At 40.2% G+C, this 23,557-nt stretch overlaps 1 protein-coding gene across 1 annotated transcript in view; it reads right to left on the reverse strand.

Annotated features, from left to right (window-relative positions):
• Positions 1-23,557, reverse strand: part of MAGI1 (membrane associated guanylate kinase, WW and PDZ domain containing 1) — a 285,249-nt gene that overhangs the window by 161,711 nt on the left and 99,981 nt on the right. The window contains exon 2 of the mRNA XM_027892425.1: positions 3,807-3,923. The gene's annotated coding sequence lies outside the window, so the exon portion shown is untranslated. The remainder of the gene's footprint in view (positions 1-3,806; positions 3,924-23,557) is intronic.

Raw genomic sequence — 23,557 nt, forward strand, 5'->3', positions numbered from 1 at the left:
TTTCCACTAGGCAAATCTTCACCTACAGCAATCCTGTTTGGGGAAGCTCTGCTCCTAGAAACACTCCCAGAAACCCTAAGCCAGGATGTCAACGTGCTCCTCATCACCAGCTCTCTGCCTCCCCCAGATCAAGTGTAATGCAAGTCACAACACCTTCTGTCAGCTCAGGTGGACCCAGAAGTGCCCCAGCAAGATGCCTCACACAGTTGATAAACCTGCCCTTTTGCTCTTCAGTGTTTGGGCTGGCAAAGCTGAGCTGGAATAAGTGAAATCCACACCAGAAATAAGGTGTGGACCAAGTCTTTGCATCAGTCAAAGCACTTCTAGTACAGTCATGGCCAAGGGGTAATCATGGAATTGTTGCCAAGTCACAGTGTACTCCAAGCTCAATGGAGCCATTAACTATCCCACAAACAGAGCATTACTTTTATCATTTTCATCAGGCACATCAAAACACAAGAAAAATGTGGTGCTTCAGCAAAACAAGGCAAAGGAGATTGGATCAACAACTTGCTAATCTGGATGATGTATTTAAGGTTTTTTTTCTAGTTTTGACAATGGATCCTACATGCTACCAATGCAAACAGTAATTCATCTAAATATATATGAGAGTAACTTCGTTCAAGTTTTAAAATCTTGATTTTTCTTAAGCAAAAGACACAAACATTCTAAAATAAAGTCTCTGACCCAGCATGTGAATTTTACAGCAAAATGAGAGTCTGAGGAAGAAAGTCATCAAGGAAATAACATACAGTTGTGGTTCAGCTGAAATAAAAGCTAGTTCAGTGGCTGAACTACATTAACTCCTTCAAAGATTTGTCCACTGCAGCATGGCTTTATAACCACTTATGCATCATCCAAGTACATAAATGAGGTGTCCTGCCTCTTCCTTACTCTGTCTTGGTCCTAGCTTTTGATGCTCAAGTTGTGAATTCAGAGGAGAATGCTTTGGGTCTGTAAATAAACACCGTGGGTTTGGTGTGATAGTAACAGCAGAGCCACTTGCAACTCACAACAACCAAACTTGGAGGCCACCTGGAATCTTGTCACAGCTGTTGTTTACTACAGAACGTGGCAGAAAAGAATCAACTCAGTGGGGAGCTGAGGACTCAGAGGAAGTGCCAGAGGGGCAGATGGCACTAAGGAGCAGGGGAAGACTTTGGTTTGCAAAAACGCATGTAGTTCACCTATTTATTTCAATAATATGTCACCTTTGGGTCCATCTCAACATCTCATTTCTTTATGATAGTTACCACATTTAGAGATCAAATCCTCTGGTCTCTCAGAAAACCATCCCGTGTCACCCCTACAGGCAATGCTCACATGGCCTTTGGGAGCTGACATCATCTCTCAGTGGTTCACCAGAAAATAAATCGAACTCTTAAAACCATCTCTCCTAAAGAAAAAAATCGAAATGATGCTTAAGAGTCTGTCATTGTCATATAAAATAACAAGGTTGAGTCAAACTTGCTGGATCTTTCCTCCCCTCTGCTTGACCTCTGTCTTCTCCACAAGCTACAGCCCTGCCTTCACTCTGTCCCTGAGTCAGCCAAGCACACAACCAGTGTCTGTGTGAGAAACAGAAACCCTCTGGGTTTTCTCACTACCTGTACCAAACCAGTCAGAGCTGAACCACATGGTATTCGTACCAGAATTTCTGCAGGAAGAACTGGTAAATGTCACCTTTCTCCATTTTGCATTTACTAATTATCACTTCGTTTAGCCCTTATATCAGTGCAATAAAAAGCAGCTGTCGGGCCAAGCATGCTCAGTCCAAGTGACCTTGTGTTCTCGTTTGTGTTTACCACATAATCAGCAGGGAATTCCATTTTCAAAATACAAGGCTTCATAATCCATTAGCACTGGAGATTGGTCCAGGGCTCTGGATTTACTGGTCACATGTACCAAGGAATAAAAATATGAGCGTACAGCCAGATTAATCTCCAGACTTGTAAAGCATCCCCACCCACCGTCCGTGGGTCAGTCTCATTCAAAGTCACATATGAATATTAGCACAATTCTTAAACACCACTAATGCCCTTCTCACAGTACATGAAGAAAAAATTAAATGCTACCTGCCTGACAACTCAGAAGGTACGAAGACACACAATAACTAGCACCATTCTCAGATTTTCCACTTGTTTCATAAGTGGAACATAAATACTGATGCTCCTGTTCATACACCAACAACCCATATCTCCCCCAGCTGTTTCTAAAAGGCAGGAATCACTTTCACTGCTCTTAATTTTAAATCAAAAGTCTTTAGCAAGTCCAAGCAGTTTAACTCACCATCAAGTTCAATAAATCAAATAAAAGAATCAATGGAAAGCATTTTAAAATGTAACCTTGGCAGCGTGTAAAATGCTCCCCCAGAACTTACACTCATTTGCTTTATTTGCTGCTTTAGGAAATGAAATATAACACATAGGCAGAAGGACATTGGTATCAAAACATTGCATCTCCCAAGCCTAACACTGCACTTGCTCTCCTGGAAGGCACTTTTTGCACTGTGCTTTAAAAATCTGCTGCCTGGCAAGTTAGGTGATTGAAAAATAATCATATTTCACGTTGACAAAATGGAAAATGGAAGTGTTCAATAGGAAATTATAATTCATATTTATTCTTTATGTCCACGCACAGCACTTTAAACCTAATTTGTTTCACGCTTTCCACTGATAAAATGAGAATAAACTCAATGGTGTTATAACAGCATCTGCCATTTGAAGAATCAACATTTATCAGTGTTACCACCCAATTTTAACTGTGGTCTTACACAGCTCTTCTGTATGCAGCACTCAGACTGAAAATGGCAATTACTCTGTGCACCATTATGTGATATTTGTTGGCAAATACTCATTTTTGAGTTGCAACATAATTATTCAATATTTATGCAAGTCTACCAGGATAAACAATCTCCGATTCACACAGAGAGAAAACTTCAAGATACTTTGCTGCTCATCTCAGTATCCCATAACTAAGATGTTTACTAGTTCTTATCCCATCCCGATCTCAAAGGTGTGCCATTATTCCCACAGCTCATCCAAGTTTAGCAGAAAAACCTTTTCTTTACAATAGTGTCCCCCGGCAGCTGGAGAATGTCAAACAGAGAGGAAACAAAGTAGGATCACTCTCCACACTTTGTATGTCTTCCCAAAATGCCAAGGACAGTCTCATTTTGAGTAACGATTCTGACCTTCTAAAGATTACCACGCTCCAGACTTCTCAGGTTTTCTCCTGCTTGGGTTTTTTGAGTGAAAGTGAACATTTTTTTTCTCAGCTTTATTAATTTTTGCTGCTTATCTCCTGTGTGAATCGAGGACAACCTTCCATCAGTGGCAGTTGTCTGCTACAAAGGCACCCAGCCATAAAACACTGTTCAATTCTACTAGTTAAATAAGCATCAGAAATAAAGTTCTGTTAAGGAAACAAAAATAGGAGCAGGTTTTTTTATTCATAGGTTTCAAACCAATAAGGAACATTCACCATCATGATATTAATATAGACTACTTCTATGGCAAGCACTCACTTTATGGCAGCTTTTTTAGGGTTTTTCTCAAAAGTTGGCATCAAGGGCTTGCATCAAACCATCAGCTGTTCCAAAAAGGCAATCAAAAAAGCAGAGTTCAGGGATGAGGCATTTTCCTTTTCAGCTCTACCTGAACCCTATCTGCTGCCATACATGGAAGTCTGCCCAAGCTGAAAACAGTCCCCCCCAGAGCCATGCACACCACCACAGAAAGGCTCCTCAAAAATAAAGATGGAATTCAACTCTGCGTAGTCCACCAGGCCGAGGTTTTGTTACTTACAAGGCACAGCATGGCGATAAAGGTTGTCTCTAATAGTCTGCTGCAAGTCGTGATCCGGTGATCCTTTCTGAAACCTCTGGTTGAGATAATGTCGCAGATCTTTGTTCAGTCTGTTTCCTGCAAAGAAAAAACAGCCACTTATTTATTTCTAAATGCACACAATTAACATTTCCAATTGAGGCAAATGTTAGATTTCCATTCAGAGTCCCCTAAATTATGGCATGCTGACTTTACGAGCGGAGGCTCATCTTCCTCTACAAATGGCTAATTACCAAAAATAACTCGATGTAAACAAGAGGTCTCTCTTGTCTCATAATGCATCTTTCTTCCTGTGGTGTTAAACAGATCATCATTCCCTTTTATTACTTATTTGTCTGAGCAAATGGAAAAAGACAGATGATGGGAAAAAAGAAAAATAAAAAAGGTAGAGTACTGCTTTTGCAACTCACTGGAGGGTGAGTTGGGCAGACAGACAGAAGGCAAAAGCTGCTCCTACTGGAGGTACAAATAAAGCTGAACATGGCACAAAATCAAACAAGTGCTATCCTTTGTATTGGTATCTACTACAGCCCACAGCAGGAGTTAGAAAAGAATTGACAGAAGGAGTTAAGAGCACCCAAAATCCTTAAAAAACAACAAAAGAGTATCCAATGCTTTTCACTTTAATGTCTTTATTCCCTCATTCAGTTTTGAACACTTTCAGAAGTGTGCCAGAATAAGATAAATGAGTTAAAAACAAAACAACCAAAAAAAAAATGTAGCTGGTAATGATCATTGCCAGTTGCTGAACACCAAATCCTTTCTTGTAACAGCTTATACAAGCTGAAGAAACTTAATGAAGTCTTTCCTCCTGAAATATTTCCAAGATGGGAATAGGGAATAACACTGACATTAATTTGACTGAAGAGCAAAAACAGGGATAGAAACTCTTCTGTTCTAAAAGGAAAAGAAAAAAAAAAACACTGGAAAATCATCTGAGAAATGCAACCAGGATGATCAAAGCCAGGAGCAGTTGCAACACAAGGACCAAGTGAGGTCCTGGGATGCTCCAGCCTGTTGCGGACATCGACTTCCAACACATCCTGAGGTTAGCTGGGGACTGGGCACTCCCTGCCTCTCCCAGCACAAGGACTGGGAGACAGCAAGCAAAGCTAAGGGGAGCCTGGTTCAAAATCAGGCAGCAGGGGCAGTAGTTCACACAGGCTGTGCAGATCCCACTGGAGAGCACTTTCATACAACAAGGTTATTGAGGAGACTCAAGGGGAAATGAAAAAGACAGACCCATAGGGGGGTTGCAAAATCATAGAAAGGGTTGGAATGGATTTAGAATGGGTTGGAAGGGGCCTTGAAGAACATCTTGTTCTCATCCCCTGCCATGGGCAGGGACACCTTTCACTGGACCAGGTTGCTCAATGCCCCATCCAACCTGGCCTTGAAAAGAAGAGGGTAGGAAATCCCTTGAGCTGAAAATAATTGCCGGTGGCTGGGGAACCTGGGAAAGAAGTGAGGGAATATCAAATATCTTGCTCTTTTCCTTTCCTTTGCCAGGCATCCTAATTATGGTCTCAGCTGGAGCCAAAATGCTGGACTACATGGACCTCAGGCTGAACCACTGCAGCTGTTTCTATGGGTTTTTATCATTTGCATTATGATTTTTTTTGGATTATTGAATATGTAATGCAGAGATCATCTCAATACTTATGGACACTGAACACAGCACCACAGTTGCAGATGAATCACTGCAGAGCAAATCAAGAATAATAATACTGCAATAGAGTGCAGTTGGACGGTGGGTCTGGAGCTGGCAGCAGCACCAGGCAAATGGTGACATGAGCAAGTGTAAACTGCTATGTGCCCATGGACAGGATCAGCCTGCCTGCCCACTGCAGCCCTGCAATATTTCAACATAAATGTTGGTTTAAAAACAAAACTAGACACAAAAAAAAAAACCCTCCGTAGTCTGCAGTACTAAGTCAAATTTTAAAAATAACTACGTGATTTGTATTTAGGTTCTCCTGACAGCTTTTCCTTTTAATTAAATCTCTTATTGAAGAAAGGAAGGCTCAGGCAGCTATTAATAGAAGGCACATTTTTAAAGACCAAGATGCTCATTACAGAAACGGCTCAAACAACAAAACTGAAATTAAAGAAGATGTAATTGGCTCAACACACTTTCCTGAGTGACCCCAGCAATATCCCTGACTCCAAGAGCAGATTATCTACCCATTTCCTAACAAAAGGTCTCCAGTTATTACACCATAAAACCAGTTTCCTACATAGAAGGCACCTAGAGGGGTTCATAGACCTGTGGGCTACAGTTTTTCAACATCAGAGCTGACTTTCCAAACCCCAGATGTTTCATACCCCGTGGTTTTACTCCAGAGGGAGACTGGGCACAACAGAGAGAGCATCTGCTGAAATAATAAAGCAGTTCTTTATCTGTTAACTAAACACTCCATATTTTAATTTGCACAAGGAAGAGTAAGACAAGGTGGTTTTTCATAGCAAAAAAAGGACAAATATGATAAACAGTCTGGACAAAAGGCAAGTGTTTATTCCAGTGGAGAAATTAATGCACTGAACTGCATGTATCATATAACAAACTTTCTCCCAAAATACTGTGTGATCCCCTGATTCAATGACTTATGTCACAATAATATCTTGAGGTGAAAAGGCTCTGCTGAGTTAGGGCTTGTTTGATCACAGAAAATATACAATTTACTGACGATATCTGCTTTTAGCTTCCCTCTGTGCCCATTCCATCTAGCATCTCAGTCTATTATGGCCCCACTGGAAAGTTTGGTTATTTGGTTTATGCAGTAGCTGGGATTTCCCAGCTGAGTCACTGAAGCACTAGTTTAGAAGGCAGTTGCAAAAACAGGGGCTCTAGAAATACTTACACTCACATGAGTGTCCCGCCAGGGAGCTCACAGTGATACTTATTTCTATTACATTTATTTTAAGTGGGAAGAAAAAAAAAAAAAAGAGGAAAGAAAAAAACCCAACTCCCAAAAAGCTTGCTAAGCTACATTGCTGTTGCTAAATTCCAGAAAAGTCTTGACAGGAATAAAGGCTTCTTGCAGCCCTGATGATCTCTGTTCTGCAGTGGCTGAAACCATAGCTGTGGGCACAAGCAGGTTCACCCCACTCAGCTCAATCCACTGCATGGCAGAAGAAAGTGAGCTTACACAGAAACTAACTCTATGTAGAAAGGGATCCACCCTGGAACACGTTGAATTCTTTACCATTTCAAATGTTTCACTCCACTCTGATCTTTCCCAAAAATCTCCTCGAAGCTGAGAGGGCATTTGCTTGGTATTGGCATTATTTAGTAGGTTCTAGTGGTAGATGGAAGTTTATGAACAGAGCCTAAAATGTATGCACCCATAATCCCTGAGAACCTGAGAAATATGCCAGTGACATTTCAGCAACCTCCTCTGTGCAAATCATAGCAGCAAAATTCATTCTTCTGATCCTCAGGGGCCCCACTGGCTTGTGCAAACTCATCCCGAGAACAAGCCTCACCTTCTGATGGCTTCTGTCCACACACCAGCCACCACCAGGCTGGGTGGATGGGCAGACACCCAGAACCACCTGCCTTTATGCAGTTTGTAAAATCTAAATCCACGTGTCAGTTGTGCTCAAGAAAACACCTGGTACCAGTTTCCTTAGAGATGAGCTGTGTTAACCAGAAGTACACACTGCCCTTCAAAATACTCCTCTGTTCTCATGGAGACTGGGTTTTACATTTACTCTTTTTTGAGATCCATTCTTCTCTGCTAAAAGCATGTGAAGAGGTCCAACAGTGATGATAATGGAGGAACAAGAGATGCAACCCAAAACCAGCAGTTTTCCAAAGCAGAGGATACAGCTCTGAAGACCCATTGCTCAGCTCTCCCTGCTGGCCAGGACAGGCTAGAAATCACTTTGTTATTTCTGCAATCAAAATTAGGCTAATATATGTAGCTTTAGAAAATGAGACATAAAAAAAAAAAAAAAAAAGCAAAACTCATCAAAATTTACAAACTTTTGTAAGTAAAACATGTGCAAAGGTTTTTGTTGCTGTTGCAACAATTTCCCTTTTTTTCCTCACTGAACAAAACCAATGCCCTTTTTTCACGTAAAGATCCAGTCAGAGATCCAGCTTTCCACTGCTTCTCTCCCCATAGCACTACTGCAAATTTGAGGTGTTTCCATCTTATTATCTGAATCCTTCCTTACCTTTGAATGAAACAAAGAGCACCTCATTAAATGGCTGGTTTTCTCAGCTATTCTTAATTATTATACTGTATTTTAGAGAATGACAGTCATCCTCCCCCACCACTACATCGCAACAACAATATTTTAGTAGTAAAAAGAAACTCAAGAGGGAAACATCTGTCATAGAAAAAAAAAAATATTTACTGACATATGGTTTTCTGAGAAACAATAAACCCTGCTTGTCAGTTTTCTGTAGCTCAAAACGCACCTTAGATGGTTTTGTGATTAATGAAATATATTGACTTCCTCTAAGCACATTCTTTTCAAACCTGCAATTCTGTCACACATTTGTCCTCCAGCAGTTACCTGATATAAAGTCACTAAGGAAGCTGTGCTCTGACACTTACTGCTACAGTTTCCACTTTCTGCAGCAAGAAAGCTGCACGTGGGATCATCTAGCACCGCCTTCGCTCTGTGAGAACATCCTCTCTTTGAGATCAATCCCACCACCGAGCAGCAGCACAGACCTGGGGGCCAAAAGCCTCTTGCCTTATCGATATCTAGGCTTCCAATAAGGAAAGCAGACTGCATAAGTGACCAAGCAAAACCTGAATTTTTTATTTTTTTTTTCCCAAGGAAAAGCTGAGTGTGAACATCGCAAGGCTGCCAGCACCTTCCTGCCAGCTGGTGGATTGACTTGCCAGAACTGTGCAATATGTGTATTCTGAAGATATATTTTTAACTCATGTTTTGTGCCTTTGGAAAGTATCATTTTATAGTTTATATTAATTACTGCAGCTGTTTTATCCCATTTTTGTTTAGAGATGGCCATAGATAATCCTGATAAAGAGCCATACTCTGACAGAGCCTATAGATGCTCGTGCGAAGATGGGTCAGGGTCAAGCCCGGGACACACTGGTCCCTGACCTATATTACACTCCTGTAAGCAGATTACACCAGTATATATTTTTTTGCTTTACCCTCCTTTGGGAAGGCTATCAATTGCTACATTCACAGGGGCTGATAGTATCTGAACTGGAAAAATCCATTTTCCATTCCTGAATTGCAGCAGAATCCCCCTTCTCTTGTCAGGATCTCGGTTTAAAGGCATCTTTAGCAGAGGGATTCTCCGTTGGCAGACAAAGACCATTTCAAAACAACAGGGCCAGGAAGCAATGAAAGGTTAAAGGCCTCACTAAAGGGATAAAAGTGCAATAGAGTCATCTAGATTAAGGCTCTCTCTCACCGCCCTGATGTCTACATCGAGAGGGAAGGATTCAATTTTTTAAAGACACATGTTGGATTTGCAGTATAAACCCCTGATTCTAACATACTGCCTTTCATATGAAGATCTCTGTCTGAAGGTATTTAACAAAAACTAATAAGTTATCATGGCTGGCTGGGTTTTACTTCTGTGCTACAAAATGCAGAAATGCAGATAAGGGGGAGAAAACCCTACAAAAACCAAACAAAAACCCCCAAACCTTGCTCGTTTAGAGGCATTAGCAGAGAACCTGCAGCTCACATTTTTTAAAGCAGCAAGTGGACTGGAAATCTCAGTTCACTGGCCTTCCTGGTTGGGTGACTTCTCTCACGCTCCTCTTTCCAGGGCTGCTGCTCCCAGTTGAAGGCACTCAACACAAACCTATTTATAATCAGAGCCAAAATAGCTCCCCTTAAGTGTAAAGTACATTAAGTAATCCGGTTATAAATCTATCAACTCCCTTAAAAAACCCCCATATTTTTAAAGAAATATTAAAATATTAATAATGCAACTCAAGACAACTTCTCAACGTGTTGTTAAACCCTTACTAAAAAGTGGAGTGTAGACAGGGCTCCTGGGAAGCAGAAGACAGTTCTTAAAACTTCTCCATACAGCACTTAGCACAACAGTAGTGTCAGGGCACACCACTGTCTCTCACTAATACTTGCAATGGATTTTCATCAAGTCCTTGTCTAAAGGTGGCCCTGAGACACACACATATATTTTGTTAATGCCTGGAGAGATTCATATTCTCTTTCTGGATCAATTATTAGGATAATTTTCATGGCAAGGTCCTGGAGGCAGCAGCCCATCTTAAAAGACAAAATGAAGGCTGAGTAGATTTTTATCATGTAACAAGACTGCACTGGTAACCCCATCATCAGAAAATATTCCTAATCCCAGCAGTTGTTACAGAAATGATAATAGTTCGTGCTACGTCGTTTCATTCTGTCCCATCCTTGTCTTCCAGCTGCTGCCCAAAAGTGATTATAAATAATGGGGCTATAAAAGCCATTCAATAATTAGAAGATTCATTGGCCATATGCCAGCAGTGACAAAAGAGAGTGATTTATGTAAGATGAGTCTGTCACATCTGCCAGATCACAGTTTCATTACGCCTGTGGCTTTAAGGTCACAGTTTAGTGCTGTTCCAACAGCCATTTGTCAAGGGGGTGCTGGGGAGAAGAGGTGAAATACATCATGGTTTTGTTTGCTTTCTTGTTTTAACTACTAAGTAAATAAGTAAATAAAGTCCAGTACCTACACATTTGTTATTTCATGTCCCTTGCGAGGTCAAAGATACAAGAAAACATTCATCATGGTTGGCCAGAGTTCAAATAAGATCACAAAGCACAAACACCCAGTTTAAAAGCCTTAAGCATTCATGTGGCTTCTTAAATTCAATATAATCTAAGCATGTTCTGTCTTCCAGCCACCCATGAAATGAAGGCACCTTGTAAACCTGTAACATGTTGGTAAATTAATTGCTACAACATTTTCCTAACACAAGTAAACTTAAAAACCTTTTTATGGCTCAGTGTTCTAAACTGATATTTAAACACTGCCATGGGATTTTCAGCTTAACAATTAACATGGCTCAGCAAACACCTAATTTGATCCCAATTCCATTTTCTCCTCTTTTTTCCTTCTAAACAAACAAACCAAAAACACCAGTGAACTTTTATTGCTGGGTACCAATACCAGTACTATAAAGTCCAGATGTTTGGATGGTCCCCATAAAAGCTTCAAATAACCTCATCTGTTATTGTCAATGATTGCTTCCATTCCACTGTGGACAGTCTCTGGTGACAAAAACTGCTGGTCTGAGGGTACAAACTGGATCTTTGTTGGAAATGCTACACACTCAGTCAAAGCCAATGTATTACTTTAATTTGCACCAGCCTCCTAGAGCCAGAGTGCACACAGAAGAACTGCTCAGATCAGAGCCTGGATGCTGCCATTATTCTAACAAACCCATACCACAACCAAAGCAAAATGACTGCTCGTCCTTTACCTACCTCTTGAAGCAAAACATAAAACACTTCCCAATTTTTATGCTTTAAAACCTTCCCAGAACAACAAAACCTCGTCCGTTGCAAAAGCTTTCCAGTGGAAGGAAATTATGATAAGTTGGAGGGTTCTGCCATAAAGAATTGCACAAAGTTACAGGATGAACTACCTACACAGCAATAAAACTCCACTTTGATGGAGCATGGTTAAAGCTTCAGCAGCAGCCTGGTTGCTGAATCAGCAGCGAGCACTTCAGTGCAGCTAGTAATTCCTGTCTGGAGAATGAATAACACTTGTTACTTTATTACTAACAGAACTTCTTAAAATATTATTTTAGGTGTAAGCTGTGAATCTGAAGGAGATGTATTCACTCAGAACTTTCGGGTCGTGTTCAGAATCAGGAGTAGGCAAGAGGTTTCTTGGCACGGTACCTTTGGTATCACTCTCAACCTGCATGGGTGAATGAACCAGCACTGAAGTGGTAATTCAGCGTTTGCTGCTACAGAAATGCACTTAACAGATCATAAATCCCTGGTGAAACTGTTCTACGAGCACCTCACCTAACCTATTGCATTCAAAAGGGCGCTCCACCTTATTTTCTGTGCATTAATAGGGATTCACATTTCTACTGCAAATTTAAACAAATTAGCCTTTCAGCTGAGAAGTGCCAGAAAAACCCACAGAGCTCAGGCTTGGAGGTTGAAAAGAAAAAAAAAAAAATTGTTATTTATACACCAGGCCTGAAAATTTTGAACACTCGTGACAAACAAACTTCTGTTGCCCCCAGCAGAATTCAGGCCATCAATACCAGCAACACACAGCAGTAAACCCAGCCTTTCTTCCCCTTTGGCCTCTTCAAGATTCTGGTGTCCTCAGAGTTTCTGCCCTGAATTCTTGAAGCTCTTGGAGAAGAAACTTTCCCTCCAACATCTTTACAGCCAAGGATAACCCTGACCTGGGAGAGAGGGAGGCAACACAGCCACGATGGCAGCCCATCGTGCATCCATATGGGTGCTGGCACATGTAGAGCCAGCCAGGGTGCTTCACAGGCACAGTTAATTATGAACCCAGCTAACTATTAGGAGCTGTAAATTAACCCTCCTACACTGCTACAGACTCATAGGAGAACTCTTTTCTCCCCCCCATGCCATTTTCAAAAAATGCTGCAAGGTCCTCACTCTTGCCTCAGCTTTTTTCCTTGATCACTTTGAGGAATCCATAGACACACTACAAGGAGAGAGTCCAGACTGTCAGATGGTGTCTGGGAATGACAGTAGAGAGCAAGGTGAGCCAAGGTGAGAGAAGGGACCTGCTGGAATTACAAATGTGGAATATTTTCCTCGATAAAATGAAAAATCTCCAGGATAAAACTATAATACTGATTATTAGCCATTAATATTAACATTAAAACTGATCAGTGTTTTCACAGGAAAGCTCAGGGAGGTAGGCATGAAAAGAATAAAGTAATGCAATATTCTCTAGACTTGTTTTCAATGAAATTTGGATTAGCATCATGCTAAATATTTTAGATAGTTCTGTGGCCAGATCAATGTTGAACCAGAGTTAACTGACTGGCAATCAAGCTGTAACATTAAAGCTATGTCCATAAATGCTTCCTCTTGGCAGTGACCTTAAACCAAGTGCCCTGAGCAAAGCCTCAGCTCTGCAAAACTTTACAGAAAGCCAGACCCAGAGGTGAACTTAGAGAAGCAGAGACATTTCTCTGAGGAAGGCTTTCTGTCTTGCACACAAAGACACTGCTGTGTTGGGGCATTTTGCACTGAGTGTTCCAGCAAGGAAGAGCAATGGGGAGTATGGAGCGGTCAACAGTGGCAAGAATCGTTGATGTTGCCACGTAGGCTTTAAAAAAAAAAAAAAAAAAAAAAAAAAAAAAAAAAAAAAAAAAAAAAAAAAAAAAAAAAAAAAAAAAAAAAAAAAAAAAAAAAAAAAAAAAAAAAAAAGAAAGAAAGAAAGAAAGAAAGAAAGAAAATAAATAAATAAAAAACCCTCCTACACAACCGAAGTGAATGCAGAATGAAGTCATTGTAAGAGAGTGCCATGGGATGCAGCCTCTTTCCAGGAGCGGCTCTGAAGGATTGAGGCTGAGCGGCTCCCGCCCCGTCTGCGCTGAGCCTTTCCATCAATGAACACAGCCCAGGCTATGTGAGCAACCCAACCTTCCGCTCATACCTCATCAGCAAAGCACAGCCTGCCTGGGAGCCACACAACAGCGTTTGTCACTGACACCTACTCTGCACAACCGTGCTGTGTGAAGCAACCTGGATAAGGGAGCGTTGTTTCTTTTCCTTTACTCTCAGTCTTAAGCTGCCAGCGAGCCCTGCCTTTTCTGGGATGCGGGGAGGGCTTATGGGAGGCAGCAGAAGTAGGGCACGGGGTGAGGAAGAAAGTCTAGCTGCAACAGTAAGGAAAGGAAAATCGAGATGAAAGGCACTTGCAGTCTTTCACTCCAAGGGAACGACCCGTTTCTGGAAATGAGATGCATATCTCTGTACGTCTCCTGAAAGGAGTTACCATATGTTCTAAAAGTAGGATATAATATTTGAGCTGCAAAAGCCAAATCAGCTTGAGAAACAGACGGCATTACAATGCTTTAGCAGAACAAGCCCCACATAACAATATGCCAACAAACTCATTTTCTAGAACGGCACTAGGAAAATATTTGCAAAGTCTGAAACCCATTCCCTAAATACAGCATTTGGTTCTTCCAGAAAAATGGGAAAAAAGTGACATGTATGCCAGAATTGGGGAATTTTAAGTAGCTATTCGTATTCTTTGAGTTTTTGCTTGCTTCTCTCCATAATTTAAACAAGGATAGTAGGTTTTGCTGCTCTTTTTTAAACCTCAAACTCCTTCAGCAGTCAAGTCATTCTTGTTCCTCCTTGATTGCTGGAGGGACAAGCTCCCATTGCCCAGCCAGGTCACTTCTGAATACTAATCACAGCATTACAGTTTTTCGCTCTGACCTCTCGGGCTCTGGGGCACATGTCAATATTAAGGGCCTCATTTCCAGAGGTACTGAATACATAAAATCTCATGCTGAGAAACTGTGATTGTCAGGCCATAAACACACATTAAATGCAGACACTGACAGAGCACTAGAATTCTGATGCTGCTTTTTTAATTATTTTTTCCCCCCCTCACAAGTGCCTCTATCACATTCACAGTGTTGGCCTTCTTGGCAGAAATGAGCTAAAAATCATAATGTGCCCATCTGAAGATCTGTCCAATGCAGGTGCCAGCTGCTTTGGCCCCTTCTCCAGTGTGGTTGGATGACACATGCTCAGGTGCACCAGTGTCTCACCAAAGAAAAGTTTTCCTCTGCAATACACCCATTTACAGAAGGCTACCGGTTAATTTTCCAACTTGCTCCAGCAATTTCCCAGAAACAAGATTTTCGAAGAAACAAATAAAATCAGAAACAAGACTTGCTGTGGTCTCACCGTAGCAAGTAAAGGTCCTGCTCCTACTAGACTATTTTCAAAGAGCACAACTAAGCTTAACCTCAGATGGACATGCTTTTTTCTTTTTTCCTGTTTTAAACACAATTACACATTTGTGTACATATAGAAGAGACACCAAACTGCAAGCATACAGTACAGAAAAGAAGCACACAGGCAACAATGCTTTGGGATTCAGAAAGTCAAGCTCTCAAAGCTGAAAATAATTATAAGCTCAATCTGTTGGGAAAAAACATTTAAATGGAAAAACGTGTATAACAGTTGGGAGCTGTTGAAGCACACTTTACAAGAGGCATAAGAAGCCACAAAAATGGAATAAGAAGGTCACACTGGTTTAAAAAACAACCTGGTTTATAGAGAAAGTGACTGCAGCTTTTTTTAATTTCATCCTGTAGACAAAGGGAAAGCAAGATCTAAGCAACGAGACTAGTTCTGTTTAATTATTCTAACTGCAAATACTTTTGTTTTATTTTTATTTTACCATTAGAAGTGTCTTCTGAGGGTTGGAGGATATTCTCCATCCCTGGAAAATGTTACATCGAGATTGAATGTTTTTCTTGAAAAGACATGTTCAAGTTTAAAGAGAAATTGATTCAAACTAGTTCTATAAGGTCCTGAGCTATTACTTGGAAATGTAATTTAGGAAGATAGTGTTGAATAGTCAGGTAAAGTATCTGGAAGAATGGGGAATTTAAAAGAGTTCAGAGCAAAATAATGTCATGAGCTGAATCTTTTCAATTCCTCAGCTGACCAAGAACTTACACAAGTTGAGAAAACCTCAGTGGTAAAAGGAAAGCGTTAACATGACTATTCTGTAGTAAAAGCAATTCAATACACAGCATTGTGGGCCTCCCTTTTGTGCAGGAAATGGGACTGAAATTCTAAAATAAGATTTTACAGCACTGACAGAATAAATGAGTTGGCTGCAGCAAGCAAGAACTACGGCAGTCCAGTTTGTTATGGGTTTTAATAAAGTACTACTATACCTTACTGGCAAAACTCAAAAACTAAGAGTGAATGAGAGCAACTTTACTGTTCACTGTTCCACATAAAATCATGCAAAAAACAAACAAAAAAAAAAGTTCTGATTCTCAGGACTATCTCTTCCACATAGAGTAACCCTTCTCTTCTGTAACCTCCACACTAAAGGCTAGTCAATGACAACATCTAAAATATAAAAAAACTCACATTCAAAAGAAACAAAAAAAAAAAACAAGTAACTTGAATAGCTTTGGTCTCCAACATAAATTTAATACCTCATATAAAGCAAGTTTGGCAATGAAAAAAAAAAAGTACATGAAAAAACTTACTAGGCTCTGTAACAAATATATTTTTTTCCTTGGTCACAAAGTCTTGTTTTCTTAATGAGTTTAAGAGTGCCTGCACCGTGTTTCTGTCACCCCAACTTTCCCCCCCAAGAAACAAATATGAATATTACAGATGGTAAAAACCACATTTTCTCGAACAGGAAATAAATGTTTATATGTGGCATATAGCAAAACATACATTTCCAGAGACAATAGCTACAAGATTTAGACTTATTAGTGCAGGAATTTTTAATGGAAAACACATTTTTGGACATAAAAATTTTAATTACAAAGAAACAGTATACAAGTTGCTCCTTTAGATTTAAAGCAGAGCAGTTCTGCAGCAGAATCAAAAAGACATGGTCTGTTTTGGTGAAAAACAGAGTATTGGAATAAAGAGAAAAATGCTTAACTCGGGCATGTGGCGGGTTAGACATTTTCCATGAAGTGCTTTTGATCACAAAATGTAATTTGTCAAAATGAAGATATTTCTCAAGAACTTGACATTTCTGCAGAAATCAGACATAGCTCTGATGGTGCCTTTTCCAATCATGCCTTAGCTTGCCAGGCTACTCCTGCACACTGGTTCATAAGCTTCCAAGCTCAGTCAGTCAAGCCCTTCCCCCTGTCTCTCACCTTCTTACAATCTTTAGGCAATGCATACAGCAGGAATAAGAATTATCACACCAATCTGAAGGAAGCGTCTTATGAAAGGCTACCGATACCCAGGCTTGATCTTCGCACTGCCAGCAAAAAGAGAACCAAAGCACCAGTTCAGTTCTGAAAACACAAAGAATTGGTAGCTCCAGAATGAAGTTTCACAGATTCTGGTTTGGTAGAAAGGGAAATACAGGCCTTTGTGGCATGTGAACCTTCCTTTATGCGAGCACCTCTACTTTGCTGCAGGCATCTCACCCTAAAAACAATTAACTGGAAAATACAAGACCAGAAGTGGTCCAAATAACAATTTTCCGGAAATCAAAGTGGAAGGAAACACTGGCTCCATTCTCATAACATTGCTCTTTCCAGCAACAGACTTGGTGGCTTTCTTGCATATCTGCAGTGAGGGGCTTTTGTGAAAGATTAACAGGAAAAGCAGAGAGATGAAATGTTTAATCGGGTTTTCCTGATGGCTTTGGCATCATGGGATTTTTCCCATTTTACAGGACACAAGTAGATCTGCCCATGCTTTATGCCCATTTTTGCCAGTAAGTGTTGGCTCTCCAGACTCACGTGGTTCTAAGCAATTTGCAATTCTGCCAGGGAATCTTCATGCTCAAGCATCAGCTTTACTGTCATTGCCATTAAAACCAACAGCCACTTTATTTTTTAAATTATTTTCATAAGCCTTCCAATGATGCAGCTAAAGATGACAAGAGAGGCAATGGAAAGCAATAAAAATCAGCGCTAATTGTCTAAATACTAATTCTTCCTAAAGTTTTTATTCTTTAATTTTTGAGAGCTCTCCTTATATTTTCTCGGTTGGTTTGCTAACAAACATTTTTCAGCCCCATTTAATCAAATGCATTTGGATGGAGGTCTCTGAAATGGAAAGCTCTAATCAGCTTATCCTCAAATTCATTTTATGCTTCTCTCACTTTTGGGAGTGCATAGTCAAAGCCCTGGAATTTCTGCAAAGCTGAAAGACTTTTTAAGCAACACAGGCACACTGAAGTCTCTTGTACTCTGTCTACAGCTGGAGGAGAAAAATAAGTTGTAGAGGTCTAAACTGATCTAGCAAGTGATGCAAGGAAGCACAGTATGGGCCTCACATTTCTGCTGAGTGAATGTCACCGTGGTTTCTGCTTTTATGTTACTTTGGGACTTCCTAAAGCTCTACCTCCACTCATTAGGTCATCAGGAGCTTTTCTGCTGACTTAAAAGGACTCTGGGTCAGAACCTCCCAGCTTGGCAAGAAAAGATGTCAGACCTTATGGCATGCAAAAGGAATAGCTATTTATCAAAGGAGCAATCCAGAATAATGCACTGTTCCTGCCTGAACAGTCCCACTGTCCCACTTTTAGAGTCTGAACCAGGGCAGACGAACAAAGGAGAAACTTGGGAAGACGGGTGGGTTTTTTAATAGAATAGAGCATAATGCACAACAGGCATCCTGGGGCCACAGATGAACAGTTCACAGAGAGGACTCAAAATCCCAAGTCTCCTCCAGACAGGAGCTCTGCACTGTTGTCCCCAGCTTTATGCACTCACACTCTCCATCTAACAAGCCCCATGGTGAGACCCTCAGGTTCCTAGAAATAAACTCTGTTGCTGTTTCTTAGTTAGTCCAGCCAGGCTGGCATGGTAAATTCACCACCTTTGACATGTGTTTTCTCATACTTCTATACCAGGAGTTTTAAAATCATATGCCTAAATGTTAATTAATTGGTCTAATTTTACATTCATTTGGGTTTGGGTTTTTTTTAACATTTATTTGGTTTTTTTTATTTCCTTTCAGACACAACCTGTTTGACAATCATGCTTTTAAAAGGAGTTTAGAAGAGTGGCCCTTTTGTGGTACAGTGCTCCCCTGGTCCTGCCTTTCCACCTGTGCTCAGATCCAGAAATTCCACTCAAACACCCACAGCTGCTGCTAAACACCAAATACACACAAGCCCACACTGCCAGGAAATAAATGGCAGATGCATCTACACAGGCTGACAATTGATTTACTCATAATTTGCAACCCTTTGCAAAGGAACTAGACTTCCCAGCAATCAATGAGAAAATAACCTTGTTAGCAAATAAGCCAAGGTTCTTTTAAATTAATCAGTTCTTTTTCATCCAAACAGTATAGATAATGAAAGAGATGGAGACATTTTACATGACCTATAAAAAGTAGTGTTTCTATTTTAGGGTCTCCTTCGTATGGGTGCCAGGATGATTATGTTTTGTTTACTGGACAAAATAATCTCTTATTTGTTAAGGCTTGAAAGCAATTTCATACAGTACAAAATCTTATCTTCTATTGTCTTAATTATCATCTGGAGGGTTGAAACATGAGACGATAGCACAGAACAAAATGAATATTAATGTGTTCTCTCTGCAATTTAAAGAGAAAGGACTTGGAGTTTTCTTTTGCCCATGTGCTTAACATACTGCAGCAGACTAGTGAATGATATCCCATTTAGCTGTTATTCTTTCTCCAAGCAGCAGGAAGAAAACAGACATCAACCTTTTGCAGACTCCCTGCATTCCCAGTCTTCAAACACACAACCTTTTCCTCTATTTTCCTTTTACATCATTTGCTCAAAAGTTTTAAAATGTTTCCTACTTAGAATGGTGTGCCAGGCTATGCCACTGTTTTTCAAGTTCTTTTTACGACACCTTTGTCACCTACAACATGTTCTCATGTCAGTGTGAAAGTAGAGGCAGCAGGAGCCTTTTCTCTCATTTACCTCATTTGCATCCTAATAGCCAGAGAATTCAGAGTATGGAGGAAAAAGGTGCATATATCCCAGGAGGAGATGGGAAAAAAGAGAAAGTGTTGAATGGTGATCAGCACACAGTGACTCCGTCAGAGGTAGAAATCAAAGGGAGCTTAGTGTGCTGACTTTAAATTAAAGCATCATAATGCATGGCCTGATGGGTTCAGAGTGATTCCAAAAGTATCAACAGGGAGTGAAGGAGACAGCACTTAGATGCAATGCTACATGGTTTAAATCTTTTGCAGTTTCATCCTGCTGTATCAGCGTTGACCTTTCCAGGTCTGGGGAAAAAAAAGAAAAAAAAAAAAAAGAACAACAACAACAACAAAAAAGTTTATTCTCTCTTTTTTTGAACAAGAAGAGGAACTGAGCTGGACTTTTTTTGGGGGCTTCATACACACTGTTAGAATAAGCAAAAATCAAGAAAGAGAAATATCAATTGGAAGAAGATTGATTTTCAAATTTGTGCTATGATAGTCAAGCTCCACTGACAGAAAAAAAAAAAAGTCTGTATTTCAGGAAGAGAAATTTAAGTTACCTGAAAATATAGAAACAAATAGTTTGTGCAGTTAAGCACTATAACTCCTTTTTAATATACTTTTAATGCAAAACAAAAATGCACAAAGGCATGTGTTTCTCTATGGCATCTTGCTCCCATTAGGAAAGTGAAGCAAATATTTGAGGTTTGACTTTGCCCTTGTGGACTCCAGGGCCAAATACAAACACAGTAATGATGATACCAAAAAAAAATCCATGCTGTTTTATGCCATGATTATTTTAAGGCCATTTTACATCTAAACAACTGCAGCATAGTTTTTTCTCTTTGGGGCTCTTTTAGTTTGTTTTAACTACTTTGCAAAATCCCCAGATGCATAATTCTGCTTTAGCAGCTGCAAATTCAATCAAGTGGATTAACTTCATGCCCACCTAAGCGGTGTTCAGAATACGAAAACATTCATCATCCCACTGTTTCTGTTGCAGCCCAGATTCACTGAAGGACGAGACAAAGGGAAGACAGCCCTGTGCACACATTCTGTCACCGTTAGGATAATCCCACCTGGGGCAGGAAAGGCTCTGTGTTAGCACATCCCCTACAGCCAAGGAGCCACAGCCTCTTTTGACCAATGGAATCCTCTCCAGTATATTCACCGTGTAGAATTAGAGATTAAAAGTAAGGACTGGGTTTTAAAGGTATTAAAAGTTTGAGGAAACTGCTCCAAATTAACGACAGAAGAGTGCGAATTAGGTGCTAATCACCCCCGCCAGCCCACTCCACTCAAACCCAATAGGAGGTGAGTGGATGGGATCTGGGGCTCCTCACAGCTCCAGTTTATGGTTGTGGGAGGATGGAGGGTGCTTGGAGTTGGCAATGATCTGTCCAGAACCGGCCTTCCCCCATGGCACCAGCACTGCACTCCTGGGGAGTAGAGCCCTGAGCCTTTCCTTCCACAGCCAGCAGCTCTTCTGGAAAACTCCACACTGTCCTTTCTGCCCATCTCACACAAGCTTAAAAAACTCCAAGTCACCACCACCTGTGCAAGAGCTCATACATAGAAGTCCTCCTGCTATATTTCCAACACCCAACAGCATCTGCAGAAACACAAATGTCTTGTGTTCATTGGATAACACAGGACACTATCTGAGCACTCCAAACAGCAATCAATACCTGTATAGTACAACGCTACTTGCTACAATCAAGAATAAGGCCACCCAAAAACATCCATGCAAAAATAAATTTAAAAATAAAGATGAAAAAGACAGGGGAAAAAAAAAAAAAAGTGGAATTAACAGCCAAACACAATACACAACTGAGAATGCAGTTAAGCTGACTGAGGTAGACCGAGAGCAAAACCTATCTGGTAAGTGATCAAATCATACAGTCTAGCAGATTAGTGCCTACTGAACAGAAGGGCTGAAGAACACAGACACTCCAGTGTGATAGCTATAAAGCAGAGTTTAATGAAATGATAAGCTATTTATGTAAAGCGTTCACGGCTATGACAATTCATTTGCACGAAGCGAAAATAGAGTAGAAATTTGTCAAAATGCAAATACAACAGTAACCTTTCGACACAGGGTCAAAATGTGAAGGGGAGAATCAAGTTCAGGACACCAGAGCTACAATTACTGCAGTGTTCTTGTAACAACATTTCTCTCTTTACATTGCCATTTTCCATCAAAAGGTAGATCTAAGGAACTCATTAACACAAAGAAAACCAAATCAGACGTTACTGAAAAGGAAGCGAGAAATATGCATCTTGTAATTTGAATTAAGATTTCCTGCCGGAGATTGCCTTTATCTTTCCAGGCAAAGTAGCAAAGAGATTTTGTAGAATTTAACTGAGAAATAAGGCACACAAAAGGGCTGCTTACATGCATATCTCAGTGGAAGATACAGAGTAGAAATAAGTCCTCTGTACAAAAACACGCATTGCATATCAAACAATGCTGCCGTTTCTTACCTATGAAATATCATATTTATGTCACTACTTCCCTATGAAATATCATATTTAAATTTGTTTCTAAGGAAACTCACATTGCATCTCCCAAAAAATGCAGTTATTTTTAGGTTCCTACAGTTATGATACACTAAATATAAATATATCTATGCCAAAGCAAAAGGAAGTGCTTCTATTTAATTTTGAAAGTCATTGATCTGGTTAAGACATTGGTATTTTGACCACCAGGTTTAATTTTGAAAGGATTGGAGCAGCTTTAATGTCCAGCAGCCATGAATAATTCTGTGCTTGAGTACTTTTTATAGAAGTACATGAAGCAGAGCACCACTGCAACCCACAAAGCACAGGTCATTTCTCTCACTGGCTTTATTACACGGGCAAATTAATGCAGGTTAAACAAACTATACACTTCTCTCAACCCATCTGACTTCTTTTGCTCTCTCTCTATATACACACATATATAAATTTTTCTCTGAAACATTTCAGTTTTCCTAAGCAACACAACCAATTGTTTTGATCTTCTTATGAACACAAAACAAATGGATTAGGGATTCTCCTGGTGCCCAACAGCATACATTCAATACACTGAACACTTCTGCATCCCTTCAACAACCTATTTCAATAAGAATTCACCTTTTGCTTCAGCCAGATTGCTTAAAGAAAAATCTGTTCCACACTGCAAGCATTACAAGCTCATATGACAGCAAGAACTGCAAATATCAGGAAAAGGTTGACTTAACTTGGCTAATAAGAACTAACCTGGAAGTGTTAAAGGCCCACATGCAAACAATACACAAAACCATTAACTCATTTATTTGGGATCACATTTGGCTCCCTTGGTAAAGAGAATAAAATGTGAGAGAGGACTGCAGGTGTTCAAGGGGAAGCCAGAAAGAGATGCCTGACAGGTTTCAGTTCAGTTCTTCTATCAGCTATTCCAGGAACTTATTAATGTCAAAGGAGTTACATCTGCATAAGCTAGAGGAGAGTCAAAGCACCAGTGTAAGCTGCCTGCAATACAGACAGCAGCCTGCTGTGGTTGTCAGCACCAGGAAATCATACGTCTCTGGATGGTGTCTTCTACAACTTCTTCTATGTAATTCCTCACAATGGATTTTCTCCTCTTTTGCATTTTACAGCTTAAAACTGCATAAAGCTTGCCAACTCCACCTTGGTTTTTTCCCTCCTGGTAAATCATTAGAAATGACTGAAACAGTTCCACGCAAATAAACTCACTGCCAACCCTTCTGCTCCTGTTAAATGCCATTCTGAGGATTATGTGCCCTGAAAATGGAAATTGTACCCAACATCTTCCTCTTCCAAGTCCTCCACCTAACCAAAGCAGCAGGCTTGATATTAAGCAAATTTCAGATTTCACAATGGATTTGCAATTAAATATCACAGGGAACATTTTTTTTTTTTTTTTTGCAGTTTGACTTCAAATATGGTATGTGTCACAGTGTTGTGGGGGAACTGAAAAGAGAAAAGATGAAAACAGCATGGCTTGTCATCACTTCCATAATTTCATTGAGAAAATATTTCAGAAACATAAAACTGAATGGATGGGGGTTTAGGAAGACAAGGTTCTTTTTATTCAGTTTAGA

The sequence above is a fragment of the Empidonax traillii genome, unplaced genomic scaffold, assembly GCF_003031625.1.
Source record: "Empidonax traillii isolate 1590-97213 ecotype Southwest subspecies unplaced genomic scaffold, ASM303162v1 scaffold351:size1117198, whole genome shotgun sequence".
Classification (NCBI taxonomy): domain Eukaryota; kingdom Metazoa; phylum Chordata; class Aves; order Passeriformes; family Tyrannidae; genus Empidonax; species Empidonax traillii.